Genomic DNA, 17,268 nt, shown 5'->3' with positions numbered 1-17,268 from the left:
AAGAAGAATTGAATTGACCAAAATGTTTTGAATTGACTCAAAACATTTTTTTTTTCATTTAAATTCAGCCGTTTTGGGTGTGTTTTTTCCCTTTTTTGTGTTTTTTCTTTGAAAATGGTCAAATTTGAAATCAAAAAGTTGAAATGGAACATTTTGACATTCTCTAAACAGTGTTTTGAAATGAAGAAATCAAAATGAAATGTTTTAAAACATTTGAAATGAAATGTTTCCATACTTTTTCATTTATTTTTCCTCAAGAGAAACTAATAATTGAACTTGACAAATAGTTATTGGCCCTGAATATTGAATTTTTGAAGGAAAAAATAATCTGTCAAAGTGTTGTCCAGCTCTAATCTGTACATATCTCAAACTTTCAGGTGTTCAAAATATGCATCTGACTGCAAGTCTTGAGGTTCGAGCACATCTCTAATTATGTTTGTATGTTTGCTTCTGGTCCTTACCAAAACCAGGATACACAGAGCTATACTGTACATGAAAATAGACAATATGAAAATTAACGGAACTCTTTGTAAAAGCCTAGATGGTTCAGATCAAGTATCAGATAAAAGTTTGGGCTACATTTTATTTTAGCTAAACCATTTTGTACACCTTTATTATTAAGACCCAATTTACTATTGCTGCTAATTACGCACTGCACTCTTCTTTTGTTGTCTGTTGACAATGGGCTAAATTTTCAGAAAAATGCTCCTTATTGTCAGGGACAAAACAGGCAATTGTGTGTCCAGCTGGGACCACTTACATGCACTTATTTATTTTATTTTGCTATGAACACATACAAAGACAGACAAGATGCCTACCCAAAGGTGCCTGAACGATAATTAAAATCGCACTCGGTAAAAACAACAACAACAAAATAACAGCAGCGTAGAGATTAATGGGTCCCTATACACCAATCTCTACTCCAAACAAAAACAAAATAGCCGATCATCAGCAACAGATAATTTTACAATAGCACTTCCTGGTCCCATAGAAGTTCTCAATCCCAAAGAGAGTCCAATATCCCACCAAAAACACTCAGCATCTCAAAACTCTATACCCAGCATACCTCAAACACCTGCTGAAATATATGGGATTTTCACACTGACCTGAAATTTAGAAAACTTAGACTATTTCAGACAATGAAATTCTGAAGTAGATATGCCTTCTGTAGGACATCTTGCCAACAGCTTCCTTTCTTTTCAACTTAGAGCTCTAGATCAACGTTCTCTGCCGATAGCAAGAGGCTGGTCACTCAGGGTGGAAGGTCCCAGGGTACCGAGGGCTTTATAGGTTAAACAACCCCTTAATCTTCATGTGACAATTTTCAGTAGGTGACATGATGATAACATTTTGAAGATTCAAAATGCACTGGGTCAGGTTGGTGATTGCCAAATAAGACTGCCTTCTTTTTCTTTTTCCTTATAGTGAAACATTTGAATCAGTCCTTATGCAAAGCAAATGCTTTTGGCCAGATTCAAAAATAGAAAAATGTGCTAATATTCTTGTAGGTGGGAAAACTTTTATTTTATTTTTTATCTATATGTGTCTTAGAGCTTTGATCACCAGGATTAGGTACTTTCGAAAGCTAAACAAACAAACCAAAAAACGGGGTTTGAGGAATGAAATATTCCCTGGGAACTTCACACTGGATTCCTGTAGCACATAGGGAATCTGCACTAAAGCGAGACTTATTTATGAGACTGCCAGAAAGACTGCAACTGAAATTCACGCCCCCCCCCCCCCCCGCCCCGTTAAATCCAAACAGAGAGAATGGCAGCAAAGGCCAATCTGGTTAAAGAGGGTTATAAAGAATGATATAAGCAGTGGCCAGCAGGAGGGTTTTTTAAATATATAAATAATCTGTTAAAGAGGACAGGAAGAGCTATAAAACCTAAGTAATAGAAAATTAATAAGATATTTGAAGGAGCAGAAAATAAATATAGAATAGCTGATTGGACAGAAAACTGGCCCAGAAGGAGGTAACTGAGTGACTTTGATTAGTTGGGTCTTTAACTATATTGAGGTTACCCTGTCAACTTTGTTGCCCTAAAGCTGGTTTTGAGGCTTCTCTTATTTATATGTACAGTAGTATGGGCACAAGCTGCAGAATTTGGATCTGGATTTGAAACTCTTCAGTCTAGAGCTATTCAGATCCCAGATTTAGGTTTGGGCCTATTTCAGTTTATTAAAGCAAAATAAAGAAAATGGCAAAAAAAAAAAAAAAAAAAAAAAGTGAATATCCTGGTGTATAAAACACACCAAATCACTTTGCTGAGACCCACAATCCTCCTCATTCACTTATTTGTAAACTTTAGAGTGAGTGAAATGTTATTCATAAGAATGTTCACAGGAAGCAAAAGCATCACAAATACCCACGGAAATAAATATTTCCCCTAGAAGTGCTCTGGCAGCCATTTTGAAAGGACTGCACCAGGGCTTTGCTGAGGGGATGTTGGGCCTGTAACTTCCTCCTATACTTACTGCTCTACTGGATCCTGATGATATTGCTGTACTAGATCTATTGCTTTACCAGCTGGTGCCACACAGGTGGCAATACATAGGTGCCAGTAAGGCCAGCCTCCCCCAATCAAGCCCACTCCTCACTACTATTCAAAAACTGATCTGGAGGCACAGTACTTTTTTCTCTTGTATTTTTATTTCTCCCTCTTTCATTTAAAAGTATATGTATTTAAATCTAATATTCATAACTGGCCTGATTGTAATAGACAATGAACACCACAGCTTCCTTTGCCTAATTGTTGAGCTGAAGAACTGATTTTAAGTGCCCCAGTTTGAAAGTATTGAGACAAGGTGGGTGAGGTAATCTCGCTCATTGGACTAACTTCTGTGGGTGACAGAGACTAGCTTTCAAGCTTATATAGAGCTCTTCAGGGCTGCTACAATCATCCTGCAAATATGGGGAAAGGAAGGGCTGCGTGTGCTAGTGAAAGTTTACTATGTAATGTTCCTTGCTGCATCATACTTTAGATCTTCTCATATTCATTGATGGGCAATTAAGAGTAAATAATTACAGAAACAAAGGTGTACGTTTTTAAGACTATTATAATTATAATTTGCATTACAGTAGCATCTAGAGGCCCAGCCAAGATGGAGGCCCTATTATGTGAGATGCTTATGTACACATAGTCAGAGACAGCTGGAACAGCTTACAGCCTAAATAAACCAGACAGACAAGTTGGGGAAGGGAAACTGAGGCAAAGTGAAGTGACTTGCCCAAGGTCACACTGCATGCTAATGTCAACGCCAGGATTTAGTGCCCTGACTCCAAGTCCGGTGCTGTATTCGCTAGATCATGCTATTTCCCATGTAGTTATGCAAGACTAATTTTAGCTGTAATGTTTGGATCTCAGGGCCTCGCAGCAAGAGACTCAATCTCAGGGCACAGGGATTAATTGCTAAGAATGTCAAGTGACAAACGCTAATGATGGGCTTAAAGGAATTTCAGTAATGTCGCAGATCCCGCTGATTACTTGTGATACACTACAGAACTGTGCAAAATACACTTTAATCCCATCACCATTTCTAGCGGCATATAGTCAGAGGGGTTAATTCTTTTCTTATGTCCTCATTTTAGCAGCTGTAGAGACCTGAAATAAAACCCCCACTATTTCTTGTCAGTGCTGAGCTGCCAAGATGACACATCAGCAGCACTATGAAAAGTTAGATTCTCTCAAATGGATTTTATCTCTCTGTGAGTGCTGACCTGGTGCCCATTTCCCTTAGAATCTGCTGAAGCTTACGAAGATTTTTAAATATTGCTGCTGCTGCTGCTGCTTCACGTATGTCTGGAAGGTTCCTGAATCTTCAGCAGCTTTTAGTTATTTTAGTCATCCCAACAGCAGTGCAGACATGCCAGTAAAAATGTTGGTACAGAAAAGCACTGTGGATTGAATGGCAAAAGTTAAAGTGATACTATGTACTTCTCGGATGAAGACATTATGAGCTAAAACATTATATACCTAAGCTTTCCAATTTTGTTGATTTAATGGGCATTTTTTAGGAAATATAATGGTCATATTATGCCTCCCCATATTCTGAGCACTTTGGGGCAGTTTTTCACATCGTTTGTGATTTGCATGTCTCCACCACTGTTCTATAATACCCTCTAACCAAAACATTGACCCCCAGGACTCATTGCATAGAGGACTGTCATGCAATTCTGTTACACTGAATCCTGATTTGGACGGGACCACCTCCAACATATACTACCTATACTCTTCTGGCCCTCCAACACCCTACAGCCATCCCATCCTCATATTTACCAAACAAAAAGCACTCTGCGCAGAATAATGCATATGTAATGGAGGGAATTAATAATTATTATTACATGAAAGGCAGGGATAATCCATAACAACATGTATTACACTAGCAACTAGATGCCTCAGAATCAAAATCAAGGCCCCACTGTGTAAAGGCTATATAGGCACATAGCAAGAGACTATCCCTGCCCTGTAGAGCAATCTATCTAGACAAAACAGACCAAGGGTGGTGGAATATACCATCAACGTACAGAAAGACTGAACAACTTGCCTGCTATCACAGAGGAAGTCTGAGGCAGAACTGGGAATGGAAGCTAGATCTCCTCCATCTGAGTCGAGTGCCATAACCACATGATTAACCTTCCTCAAGAGAGAAGCAAGGTGGCAATGTCACAAGTGGTACAGAGACAATCCAGCACTTGAAACTGCACTGCACATATTTATTTCTCATAATCTGCTGTTGACTGATAGCTGTCAAACAAGTTGCTTCCTGCCTTTGTCCAAAGAAACGCAGAGCTATTGAGAGAGCTCACAAATCATTTGACTTGACTGTGAAAGTCCTAACTTACTTAAATGTTGTGATTCTATTATTTTCTTTTGAGAAAATATTTATTCAAAGCCGTAATGCAAAATACAATATTCTTTCTTTAATAGTACAGTTCTTTTTCTTTTTTTTCTTTTTTTTTAAAGACACAATTGGTAAACAGTTGATATTTCTACCATGAATTAGAATGCTATGCTACACTTAGGGCCTTTCTATGTTACCTATTTTCCTAGTCTAGACAAGACCACAGACGTAAAAGTTTAGTTCTATAAGATTAAAGAAATGTTCCCATTTATTGTCATTGCAGAATCCCAGAAACAGGAAATTCATCCAAGACAAACTGTGGCAGGAAAGGAATTGCAGAGGGAATGCATAAATGATCTGTGCATAGGACAGGGAGACAGAACCCTCACATTTATAATCATAGCTCTTTCAATGCCTTTTTTTGGTGTTGGGTAAGTCTCAAACACTTTGCCTCAATTTCTCTACTTATATCATAAGAATAACAGTACTCACCGCTTTAGAAGGATGGTGAGCATTAATGACTAATGTCTGCAAGCAGTTTTAAAGATAAAAAGTGCTACATAGTGCTATGTATTTTCATGGCAACACATTACCATCAGTCTCAGGGCAATTAATCCTATTGTAGTGAAACAAAATGAACGAATATTCTATTCAACTCTGGGAAAGAAGCACTGAGGCTTACCTCCTACACAGCTGCAGCCTGTTCTCAAAGTGAGTTCTTGGTTACAAAATGTTACCACTGTTGATGTTTGTGGGTTTTCTGTCACCTTATGAAAAAGAATTGAAAGGTAGTTGAGAACCCACAACTGTAACCAGAAAGACTGGATGGAAGTGAGGGAGGGGGGCTATTGAAAGCATAAACAAACTTAGGCTTCCGGTGGCTATTAGGTACTCATGACTTAAAGAATAAGAATAAGGCGAACCTTATTGTATTACAGTTGATTAAGTTTGTCAGAATTGTTCTGTATTTTATTAATGGGCAACAAGCTTCCTTGTAAATAATCATCCTTACAGGTCTTTTGTTTATTTCTCTGTATTACAAGACAGACAAAGGAGCATACCGGTCCTTCCTTCACCCCTTGTTTTTCATTTGGAATTATCAGCTGACTTATGCAAGAACTGAGAGCCCCAGTGAATGCAGTTACTTCTATAGACATTCTTGTGCCAGCGCGGACTCCATCTTCTTAAAAATATCTGTAGAAATAAGAGAAAGCATTCTTTGCTGAAACATCTGGACCAGTAAGTCATATCTGGGATGTTTATTTCTCAGCCATCCTAATAGAGATCCTTATAATCCACTTGAAAGGTCATGTGTCACTTCTCTCATATTAAATATTATTAATCACTTGCTACTGGAAGCACACACAAAAAACCTGGCTTTTTTCCTTAACTATACTGTTTCGACAGGAAAGCTATATTTCTTCATTTTCACATTACTGCATTTCTCAAGTTTAACTTATTGCTATATAATTGCCAAACATATAAAAATAGAATGGAAAGGAATTCAGTCCCAGAACATATCACAGAGGAGTCTTAACCAGCATGAGAGGTGTGTTTAATCACTACTCTGAATTGTTACAGTTCCTGCAGGAAAACCATGGAAAGATTTGCCTTAAAGTCAAATCACAGATAATGTCGCAATTGCCAGTGCCTGGCTTTCTAGAGGGAAAACATTCCCAGAACTCACAAATGAAACATCCGCTCTGTGACATCATCTTTACAACAGAGACACTTTCCCATCATTGTACAAAAGGATGCAGTAGTTTTTCATTATAAGCACTTAGCCACCTATTTTTTTTAAACTCCTCTCTAATAATTTGCTGTGGCCTGAAACTTGAAGTTCAATTATATATCACAAAGTTTGATGCATATTTTAATATACATAACACATGCCCTGAATAAACAACAGTGTGATCAATCAAAATAATTCTGAACAGGCACAACTGGGGCTTACTAGTGCCAGAGCTCAGTCCACAGCTGCACACAATAACTGTTGATTATAGCAGAAGAGAGGAACTGCAAAGGAACCATTTGCAGCTACTTAATTCTGGGACAAGTTTTTCCTCATCTCCAATGTAGTTTAGAGCAGCTTGGGGGCAAGTTATCTATTGCCCCAAGGGGCTAATATGCCAGCCTGGGCTTATCACAGAACTGTAGTACCCTGGTCACACCCCTTCCTCGTGGTTATGACTCTCTGCACACCCTTTTTCAATGGGAAGGATTGGAGTAGGAGCCAGCTACACAAGCTTTATGCCATCCAGGGACATGCCCCCCAAACCAGGAGAATCCCTGGGTGGCCAATTGTTCTGGTTTTCTACACTACTTGTACCACCAGAGTGCATAGCCAAGGATCTGACTCACTGTTTGGTTTTTTTAAAGTCATAGATATGGATTATTCAATACTCTGCACTGGCTCTGCTCTCATATATAATACATGTTTCTAAAACCGCTTAAATGCTCTATTTACTCTAGAGGCTAAAATGACTCTGAAGTAGCCCTTCCCATCTTCCAGCAAATAACGTGCCAGCCTTCATTTTATGTTCAACTCTTAAAAGATTTTTTTATCTAAAAGACTCTGTGTACAGTATAGCAAAGGTGCTTTTTTTCCTGTATGTTACATCTATATCAGGTCTGTGATATCTGTTGGCTTCAGGGAGGCTCCCTTATCAGTGAAAGACACTGACTCAAATTCTGTATAAGCTTGTCAGGATTTACCAGCAGTGCTTTGTGCAGAGTTTCTCAAACACCCGTTAGAGCACATAGGTCAAAGCTCATTCTCCAGGGAAAACTAGGAAAGCCCTTCTACTTTGCATTGAGAGGGTTTTTTTGGTTGGTGTACCGGTGTATTGTTGTTGTTGTTGTTGGGGTTTTTTATTCTTTGTTAAAGTGATATGCAAATGTAATTTTGGTTGTCGGGTCTAGAGCCTGGATGTTGAGTGGTATTGGTGACCTGTGATATATACAGGCGGTCAGGCCTCAAAGTCTGAGTATATGATTTGATTATTAAAAAGTCACCAAGCAGTGTTTTGTTGTTATTGTTATTTATGTTATCTTCTCACTAGTGGTGGGTACAGTGTATGGCAGGTATGCAAAGTAGGATGCCCTGGATTTTGTCCTCTACACCAATGCTTCTCAAAGCTGGTCCACCGCTTGTTCAGGGAAAGCCTCTGGTGGTTCGGGCCGGTTTGTTTACCTGCCGCGTCCACAGATTCGGCCGATCGCGGCTCCCACTGGCCGCAGTTCGCCGTCCCAGGCCAATGGGGGCTGCGGGAAGCGGCACGGGCCGAGGGATGTACTGGCCGCCCTTCCTGCAGCCCCCATTGGCCTGGGACGGCGAACCGCAGCCAGTGGGAGCCGCGATCAGCCGAACCTGCGGACGCGGCAGGTAAACAAACTGGGCCGGACCGGACTGAGGTGTAGGCAGTCTTGTCTAGCGGTCACAGCTGGGCTGAGGTTTGCCCAGCAGGGATGGAAGATCAAAGGTAGCACCACATTAGAATCAAAAGGCAGGAACCAGGGTCAGTGTTAGGCTGAAGTTGGAGACTGGAGATTAGAGGTAGTACTGGGTTAGAAAAGAGAGGCAGGAAAAAGGGTCAAAGTCAAGTTGGAGTCAGGGACCAAAGATCAGGCAACAAGCAGTCTGGCATTGCAGCCAACCAAGATCTCTATAGCTGCCCAGACAACTTCCTGGCCCAACTCCGGGGCTTAAGCAGGGCAGTTGGCCAATCAGAGGACCAGAGGTATTGTCACTCTGGGTCTAGTGGGCAGTACTTCCTGTGACATCTACTCTCCACAGTGCTCCCTGGCTATGCCTCTAGATGCCCTATTGGTGGCCCCATGGGAATATCAGCTACCCCAGGCTTTGCAAACCTGGACTCTAAGGACCTGGGGAGTAGAATCAAGGCAACCAGCAGTAGTGAGTTTCTTTACCACAGGTCATGCAGTTTGAGTATATAGCCTACCTAGGTCAGTTAAAATACTATCTGAGGACCAAATCCTGAAATACTTATTCCCATGGGCCAAAATTTACCTTCATGCTGTCATTAATACTCTTTAATAAATATCTTTCTTACTTGTCATGTGGTTTCAGAGAGGTTGCCCCCTAGAGTAGAAGCTTTATCAAAATACGTGTCAAAGGTTTTCTTTACACTTTATGTTCACCTGACCAACATGGCTGAATCTGTGGGCTGCCCAAGACCATGGGTGTGTGTTGACCTTGCACACATCCTTTCCAAGGGCATGAGCCACTGCCCATCAATAGTAATGGGAGTGTTCCATTGACTAACAGGCTGCAGATTGGGCCCCCATCAGAGCTTGAGCTTGGATGTATTCACTTTGCTGGTGACTAAAGGGGTATAGAGAAAACATGAAATTTCTTCTCACTAGAATATTCATAATGACAGCAAGGAGGTGGTGTTGCATGCAATTTGGAGGATATCTGCCTAGCTTTCTGCTAAGGCAAAATCAGCATTCTCATTCTCTACTGAGGCAGAACATTGCTGTAGTTGGACCAGAATGCTGTGAAGATGGGTGCAAAACCATTTACACCTCCAAATCTCTATAAAGCCTATGATCTGATGATACATTAGCATTTAATTCCCTTGTTGATGATCCACTGTAATACATGAAGTGTGTGTGTGTGTGTGTGTGTGTGTGTGTGTGTGTGTGTGTGTGTGTGTGTGCACGCCAATCCAATGCAATACAGACACAACATTTTGGGCTCTGGCATGGAGTCAGGGAATACAGTTGTACATGTGGGGGTGAATTTAACATAGCAGAAAACTTTCCAAACAAAGCAGCACTGTGGTTTGTGGCTAATGATCTCAGATTGTGACAATATATATTTAAATAATGCTAACCAAATTCTCCAGTGATTTATAGCCAGTGGAATTCTTGCTTTCAGTGGGACTACGTGGGTTAGTTACTGGAGAATTTGGTCTATTTTTTTTTTAACAGTTCACATCTTTTTTTTTAGGATAACCAGGGGTATTTATGATAAAAAGGTCCCCAAAGTGATTTAGCAACAGTGGATTTATTTTATAGTGAGCTAACATTTGTAAACTTCATTATGATCATGTGATTCTGCTAGCCCCTGTTAAGTGCTAGCCCTAATCCAAACTCATGTCCATTTGCAAAACTGTGAAAAGAAACTTTTCCTGTCCATTTCTGACGTGGTTTGCTTACACTCTCAGACTGTACTGTACAGTGTGAAAGAAAAATATTGATGCAAAAGTACAGTAATGTCTGTTGCGCTAGTTTGAATATAAACAGAGAAATTTCAATTGAAGGATGACTATTTTAAAATGGAGACTGTGAAACGGTTTTGGTTCAAACTGTGACCCACTTTAAAATTGATAATATACTGGGGAATGCATCCTGGAATCCAACGACCAAACTCCTACTTATATGAAAATCATCACTTATGTGCTAAGGGCCTGATTTTTTGACCCCTGCTCTTCTCTTGTACTCACAACTTTATGAATGCCCAAGCTTACACAAACGCCTGGGCAGATAGATGATATAGATTTCATCACCTTGAGCAGGGAGGTGTTATTACTGGAAAAGCAAGTATGGAGGCTGGTCTGCAGGCAGAGGTGCTTCTGCACAAGCAGAGCCTAGATTGATGTCTCACTGAAAATCAGATACTGAGGATTAGTGGCTTTTGGCATGCGTGTAAAGCAGCAGAGCTGCTAGTATTTTGCTCTTTTGTTTCCTGTCAGAATAGATGTGATGATGGGTGGAGTTTCCAGAGATGTACATCTCTCAAACATGGCCAATGTTTACCCAGACCTTTCCATACCGGAGATTCTCCTTATCCTTTTTTATATCTGTCATAAGCCTCAGTCTGAACATCAAATTTAGAAAGGATTTCTTAACTTTGTGTCATCAGACAGAATACAGATTACATCAACAATGGGGTCCTAATAAATTGTTTAGTTTATTATGTATTACTAAGAAATTGCTGACAATTAGACAGTTTACCTCTAATTCTTATATCCTAACTGTGATAGCTAAAAACACAAAATATTTCTAGACCTCATCAACATATGCTGTAATAATTTGTAGTAGAGGTTGCAACGTATGGTATCACACAGCATATTCTGAAAAAATAAAGATTACTGACACATCTGTTAGAAATTTTTAAAAGAAACCACATCAGTGGATCAGCGTAAGCTATGTACTGATTTCTGAAGGGTGTTGCTTTAAAGGTAATACATTTTCTTGATGTCTCTGAGAAGGGCTTATCTTCTGTACCTGCCTATGTTGAATGGTGAAAGACTAAGGCCACTGGGAAATGAAAATAGAACTTTAATATCCTCAACAAAGGTAAAGTGTTTTATTGTAGAAACATGGTGAACTATAAGTAGACTTAACATCTTGAATATAAAACTTAAAGGAAAATCTCTTCCATTACCTAGTAAGGTATAAGTTCTCTAGATGTGACATAAAATACACTGGCACTTCTGAGAGAAGAGGAATATCGTGCAGCACGTCCTGTCACGTTTTTGTCCACTCCTTTTGGATTGGGCACTGTGAAAGTTTAGAATCAAGACCTTGGAATCCATTGTGAATCCCAGTAAGTAAAATATAGGTAAAGGTATTTGTAACTGGGTGGCTTGCCCAATGGGTGGCTAAGCCAATCCTGATTATAGGATCAGCCATCCTCCTGCGAGGAATCACCTGATTCCACTACAAAAGGAGCAGGAAGTTGCAATGAAGAGGGAAAGATCAGGAAACTGCAGCTGTAGAAACACTGCAGGGTGTAAGAAGGCTCTTGCAGGGCCCTGAGTCACCGGGGGAAAAGCTCAAGAAGCAGGGGAGAGTGAGGAGAGCTCTCCAGGCAGGGAGGCTTGGGAGAGACCCTGTCCAAGCAGGGGAGAGACCGCAAAGGCCCAGCTGGAAAGGTCTGTGGAGAAAGACAAACTCGAGGCTGGAGGTGCTGGAAAGCAGAACAACAGTTACTCAGAGAAGCAGGGCTGTGCCCAGCTGAAACTGGGATGAAGCCTGTGTGAGTTTGTGTTCTATTTTTGAAAGACTCTTGGATTATCAGGAGCGAGAACTGAACTGGGGTTGGGGTCTAGAGGGTCAATATGCACCTGAGGACTCATAGACTCATAGACTCATAGACTTTAAGGTCAGAAGGGACCAATATGGTCATCTAGTCTGACCTCCCGCATGATGCAGGCCACAAAAGCTGACCCACCCACAATAGAATCTTCCAGCCTGCGACCCCTGCCCTATGCTGCGGAGGAAGGCGAAAAACCTCCAGGGCCTCTGCCAATCTACCCTGGAGGAAAATTCCTTCCCGACCCCAAATATGGCGATCAGCAGAACCCCGAGCATACAGGCAAGATTCTACAGCCGGACCCTCATTTTACCCGCGATGGCCCGTTAATGCCTGTTTGACTAAAATCACATTATCCCATCAAACCATTCCCTCCATAAACTTATCAAGCCTAATCTTGAAGCCAGAGAGGTCCTTCGCCCCCACCGTTTCCCTCGGAAGGCTGTTCCAAAATTTTACCCCTCTGACGGTCAGAAACCTTCGTCTAATTTCAAGCCTAAACTTCCCCACGGCCAGTTTATATCCATTCGTTCTCGTATCCACATTACTACTAAGCTGAAATAATTCCTCTCCCTCCTTGGTATTAATCCCTTTGATATATTTAAAGAGAGCAATCATATCCCCCCTCAGCCTTCTTTTGGTTAGGCTAAACAAACCGAGCTCCTCGAGTCTCCTTTCATAGGAAAGGTTTTCCATTCCTCGGATCATCCTAGTGGCCCTTCTCTGTACCCGTTCCAGTTTGAGTTCATCCTTTTTAAACATAGGAGACCAGAACTGCACACAGTACTCCAAATGAGGTCTCACCAGCGCCTTGTATAACGGAAGCAGCACCTCCCTGTCCCTACTAGAAATACCTCGCCTAACGCATCCCAAGATCGCATTAGCTTTTTTCACAGCCACGTCACATTGCCGACTCATAGTCATCCTGCGATCAACCAGGACTCCGAGGTCCTTCTCCTCCTCCGTCACTTCCAACCTATGCGTCCCTAACTTATAACTAAAATTCTTGTTAGTCATCCCTAAATGCATCACCTTACACTTCCCACTATTAAATCTCATCCTATTATTGTTACTCCAATTTACAAGGTCATCCAAGTCTCCCTGCAAAATATCCCGATCCTTCTCCGAATTGGCAATACCTCCCAACTTTGTGTCATCCGCAAACTTTATCAGCCCACTCCTACATTCGGTTCCGAGGTCAGTAACGAATAGATTAAATAAAATCGGACCTAAAACCGAACCTTGAGGAACCCCACTGGTGACCTCCCTCCAACCCGACAGTTCCCCTTTCAGTACTACCCGCTGCAGTCTCCCCTTTAACCAGTTCTTTATCCACCTCTGGATTTTCATATCGATCCCCATCTTTTCTAATTTAACCAGTAATTCCTTGTGCGGCACAGTATCAAACGCTTTACTAAAATCTAGGTAAATTAGATCCACCGCATTTCCTTTATCTAGAAGGTCTGTTACTTTCTCAAAAAAGGAGATCAAGTTGGTTTGGCACGATCTTCCTTTCGTAAACCCATGTTGTAATTTGTCCCAATTGCCATTCACCTCAAGGTCCTTAACTACTTTTTCCTTCAAAATTTTTTCCAAGACCTTGCATACTACAGAAGTTAAACTAACAGGCCTGTAGTTACCCGGGTCACTTTTTATCCCCTTCTTGAAAATCGGAACCACATTAGCTATTTTCCAGTCCATCGGTACCTCCCCCGAGTTTACAGATTTATTAAAAATTATTGCCAAGGGGCTTGCAATTTCTCGCGCCAGCTCCTTCAATATTCTAGGATGAAGATCATCCGGTCCACCCGATTTAGTCCCATTTAGCTGGTCAAGTTTGGCTTCCACCTCTGATACTTTAATGTCAATCGCCCCTCCTTTATTCCCCTCTGTCCCGCTCCCTCTATTCCTAAGCCCTTCATTAGCCTTATTAAACACCGATGCAAAATATTCATTTAGATATTGTGCCATGCTTAGATTGTCCTTAATCTCCACTCCATCTGCAAGCTTCAGCGGCCCCACTTCCTCTTTCTTTGTTTTCTTCCTATTTATATGGCTATAAAACCTCTTACTATTGGATTTAATTCCCCTCGCGAGGTCCAACTCTACACGGCTTTTGGCCTTTCTCACCGCATCCCTACATGCTCTGACCTCAATAAGGTAGGTTTCTTTGCCGATCTCTCCTCTCTTCCATTCTTTGTACGCTTTCTGTTTTTTCTTAATCGCCCCTTTGAGACGCCCGCTCATCCAGCTGGGTCTAATTCCCCTGCCTACTGACCGTTTCCCCTTTCTCGGGATACAGGCCTCGGACAGCTCGTGCAACTTCAGCTTGAAATAATCCCAGGCCTCATCTGCCTTTAGCTCTCTAAGTATGTTAGCCCAATCCACTTCCCTAAGTAGTTGCCTTAATTTATTAAAGTTGGCCTTTTTGAAATCGTAAACCTTAGTCACAGTCATAGTTTTATTTCTGTTAACCCTTCCATTTAGTTTAAACCAGATTAGCTCATGGTCACTCGAGCCAAGGTTGTCCCCTACAACCATTTCCTCAACGAGGTCCTCACTACTCACCAGCACCAAATCTAAAATGGCATCCCCCCTCGTCGGTTCAGCTACTACTTGATGAAGGAATTCATCTGCTAGCACGTCTAGAAACATCTGAGCCCTATTATTGTTACTAGCATTTGTTCCCCAATCTATGTCTGGGAAGTTAAAGTCCCCCATGATCACACAGCTCTTATTAGTTTTTACTTCCTTAAAAACATTAAATAGTTCTCTGTCCGCATCCAGGCTAGATCCCGGCGGTCTATAGCACACCCCAAGCAGTATCTCAGGGGAGGCTCTAGTAGTTCTTTTACCCAGTGTAATCGTTGCCCAGACAGACTCCGTCTTATCCATTCCATCACTTATTATTTCTTTACATTTTAGCTCATTATTGACATACAATGCCACACCCCCACCTTTACCTTTTTTCCGGTCATTCCTAAACAGCACATACCCTTCCATACCTGTACTCCAGTCATGACTACCATTCCACCACGTTTCGGTTATTCCTACGATATCAGGTTTCATTTCTTGGACCAGGAGCTCCAATTCCTCCATTTTGTTACCTAGGCTTCTCGCATTGGTGTATAAACATCTTACCGTATGCTGTCTATCCTTTCTCCCATTAGTTATGCACTTTGGTACGGACCCCGTAGTGTCCATCCGCCCCCTCCTTCTTATGTCCAATTCCCTACCCCTACCTATATCTGTGCTTTTCTCCTCGCCCTCTTTTTCAGTGTTGGAATCTGGCGTGGAGATCAACTGGACATCTCCCAACCGTCTCCCCCAAGTTCCTAGTTTAAAGCCCTTTTGATGAGATGAGCCAGCCTCCCTCCCAGAAGTCTATTTCCTTCCCTACTCAGGTGAAGTCCATCCCGCGAGAACAGCTGTCTGTCCCCGAAAGCCTCCCAGTGGCCATACATCCCAAAGCCCTCCTTATAGCACCACTCCCTCAGCCAGCTATTTATCCTCACAATCCTGTCTGCCCTTTGCTGTCCTTCTCTAGGAACAGGCAGAATCCCACTGAAGATAATCTGAGCCTCGACTTCCTTAAGCGTCTTCCCCAGCCTGGCATAATCTCCCTTGATTCTCTCTAGCGAGAACCTAGCCGTGTCATTCGTTCCTACATGAAGGACGATCAAGGGGTTCTTACCCGCTCCTTTTAGGATCCTTTTCAACCGCAGGTCCACATCCCGTATCTTAGCGCCCGGCAGACAGCACACCCTTCTGTTTTCCGGGTCCGCCCTGGTTACAGGCCTGTCTAACCTCCTCAGTAAGGAGTCCCCAATCACATAAACCTGCCTTTGCCTGGGGGCAGCGCAATCTACCAATCTATCCCCTGTTCCCTGCGGCCGTAACTCCTGTCTGTCTCTATTTTCCCTTATAGTCCCCCTATTGCCATCCTGTATCCTACCGGGGCCAAGTGTTGATGCTACTTCTATCAACTCCTCCCCCCTGTGTATTGGACTAGCTGCCCTTCTTTTCTTCCTCTGCCTCCCACCATCAGTTACCACCTGCTGCGTCCCCTCCTCGTTAGCCAAACACCCAAACCTGTTCCTGAGTTCTAATTCCCCCTCACTAGCCCTCCTTTTCCTTGGCCTGCTTCTCACGGTCACATGCTTCCACTGCTCTTGTTCTCCCCCCGACATTCCCCCCTCACAGACTATAGCCCCTGCTTCCACCTGCACCCCTGAGCATGCCCCTTCAGCCACCCCTTGCCTTTGCTCCATTAGCTGCTCAAACCCCCTTCTAAACTCTACCAGGGTCTCTACCTGCATCTCCAACCCCCGAACCTTTTCCTCTAACAGGGCAAGTAGGCGGCATTTCATACAGACATACCTCTGATCAGGTGCACCTGCTAGGACCATATACATACCGCAGCTGCTACATGCTTTCATCTGCATGAATTGGACCCCAGTAGGGGGCTCTTTGAACTACCTTTGAACTGGGTGAGTTCTTTAAGTGCCTTGCAGAGGGGGAAACAGAGGTAGGGAACTGCAGAATGACCTGTGACCATGAGAGGTGCTTGCAAGGTGTCTGCCCATGTTATAGCTTTAATATAGATTTTTCTAGATTTACTAGAAAGCCGACCACCCTTTCTGGGTGGAGTGTGAACACAATAACCTACTTTAGGAGCTCTTCTGGTTATGCTGAAATCAAGGCAGTTAAATAAATTATCATTTTCACTGCCAGATTTTTAGGACATGAGGAATGGATCTCATAACTGAGGTGAAAAACCTTGGAGCCACATACAGGCTTAATTCTCAGCCCCTCCTACTGTACAGTATTGCTTTCCAGGAAGTCTCCTGTAGTTCGTATATCTTCTTAGGAATCTCCCATAGCATAACAATGTATCCAAGCTACCAGAGGCTTTGCTCAGATCTAGTTTTTGCTGGAAAATCCCCATTGTAAACCATGGCTTTGAGCCTTTCCCTGCAAAACAGCTGGGCAGCCATAAAGAGGTTTAAGGGCTTTAGATTTAAAACTGGACAGTATACCCCAGTGGACTTGGGAATTTAATATATACAGCTTAACCGTCCCTTGGAGTTTTCTACTGGCGCTCACTCTAAGGCCTGAAATGCTGGACTTTGTCTTATCTCCTTCTCTAAGGCTAACAAGGTATCTAGGTTTATTTCTGAAAGGGCATCCTTTGTAGGGGGATTGACTTGGAAATATAATTTTAGCCCTTCTGATACCCACTGTAGGACTGATAAGCCTTTCCCAGATTTGAGCACAAAGCTGAAGCCTCCCTGCAGTTGCTAGTGACTGGATTGGCAACAGGAAAGAGAGAACCTCTCCTAGAAACTGCAGAA

Source organism: Emys orbicularis, chromosome 5, assembly GCF_028017835.1.
Source record: "Emys orbicularis isolate rEmyOrb1 chromosome 5, rEmyOrb1.hap1, whole genome shotgun sequence".
Taxonomy (NCBI): Eukaryota; Metazoa; Chordata; order Testudines; family Emydidae; genus Emys; species Emys orbicularis.
Note: the sequence above shows the minus strand (reverse complement) of the source record.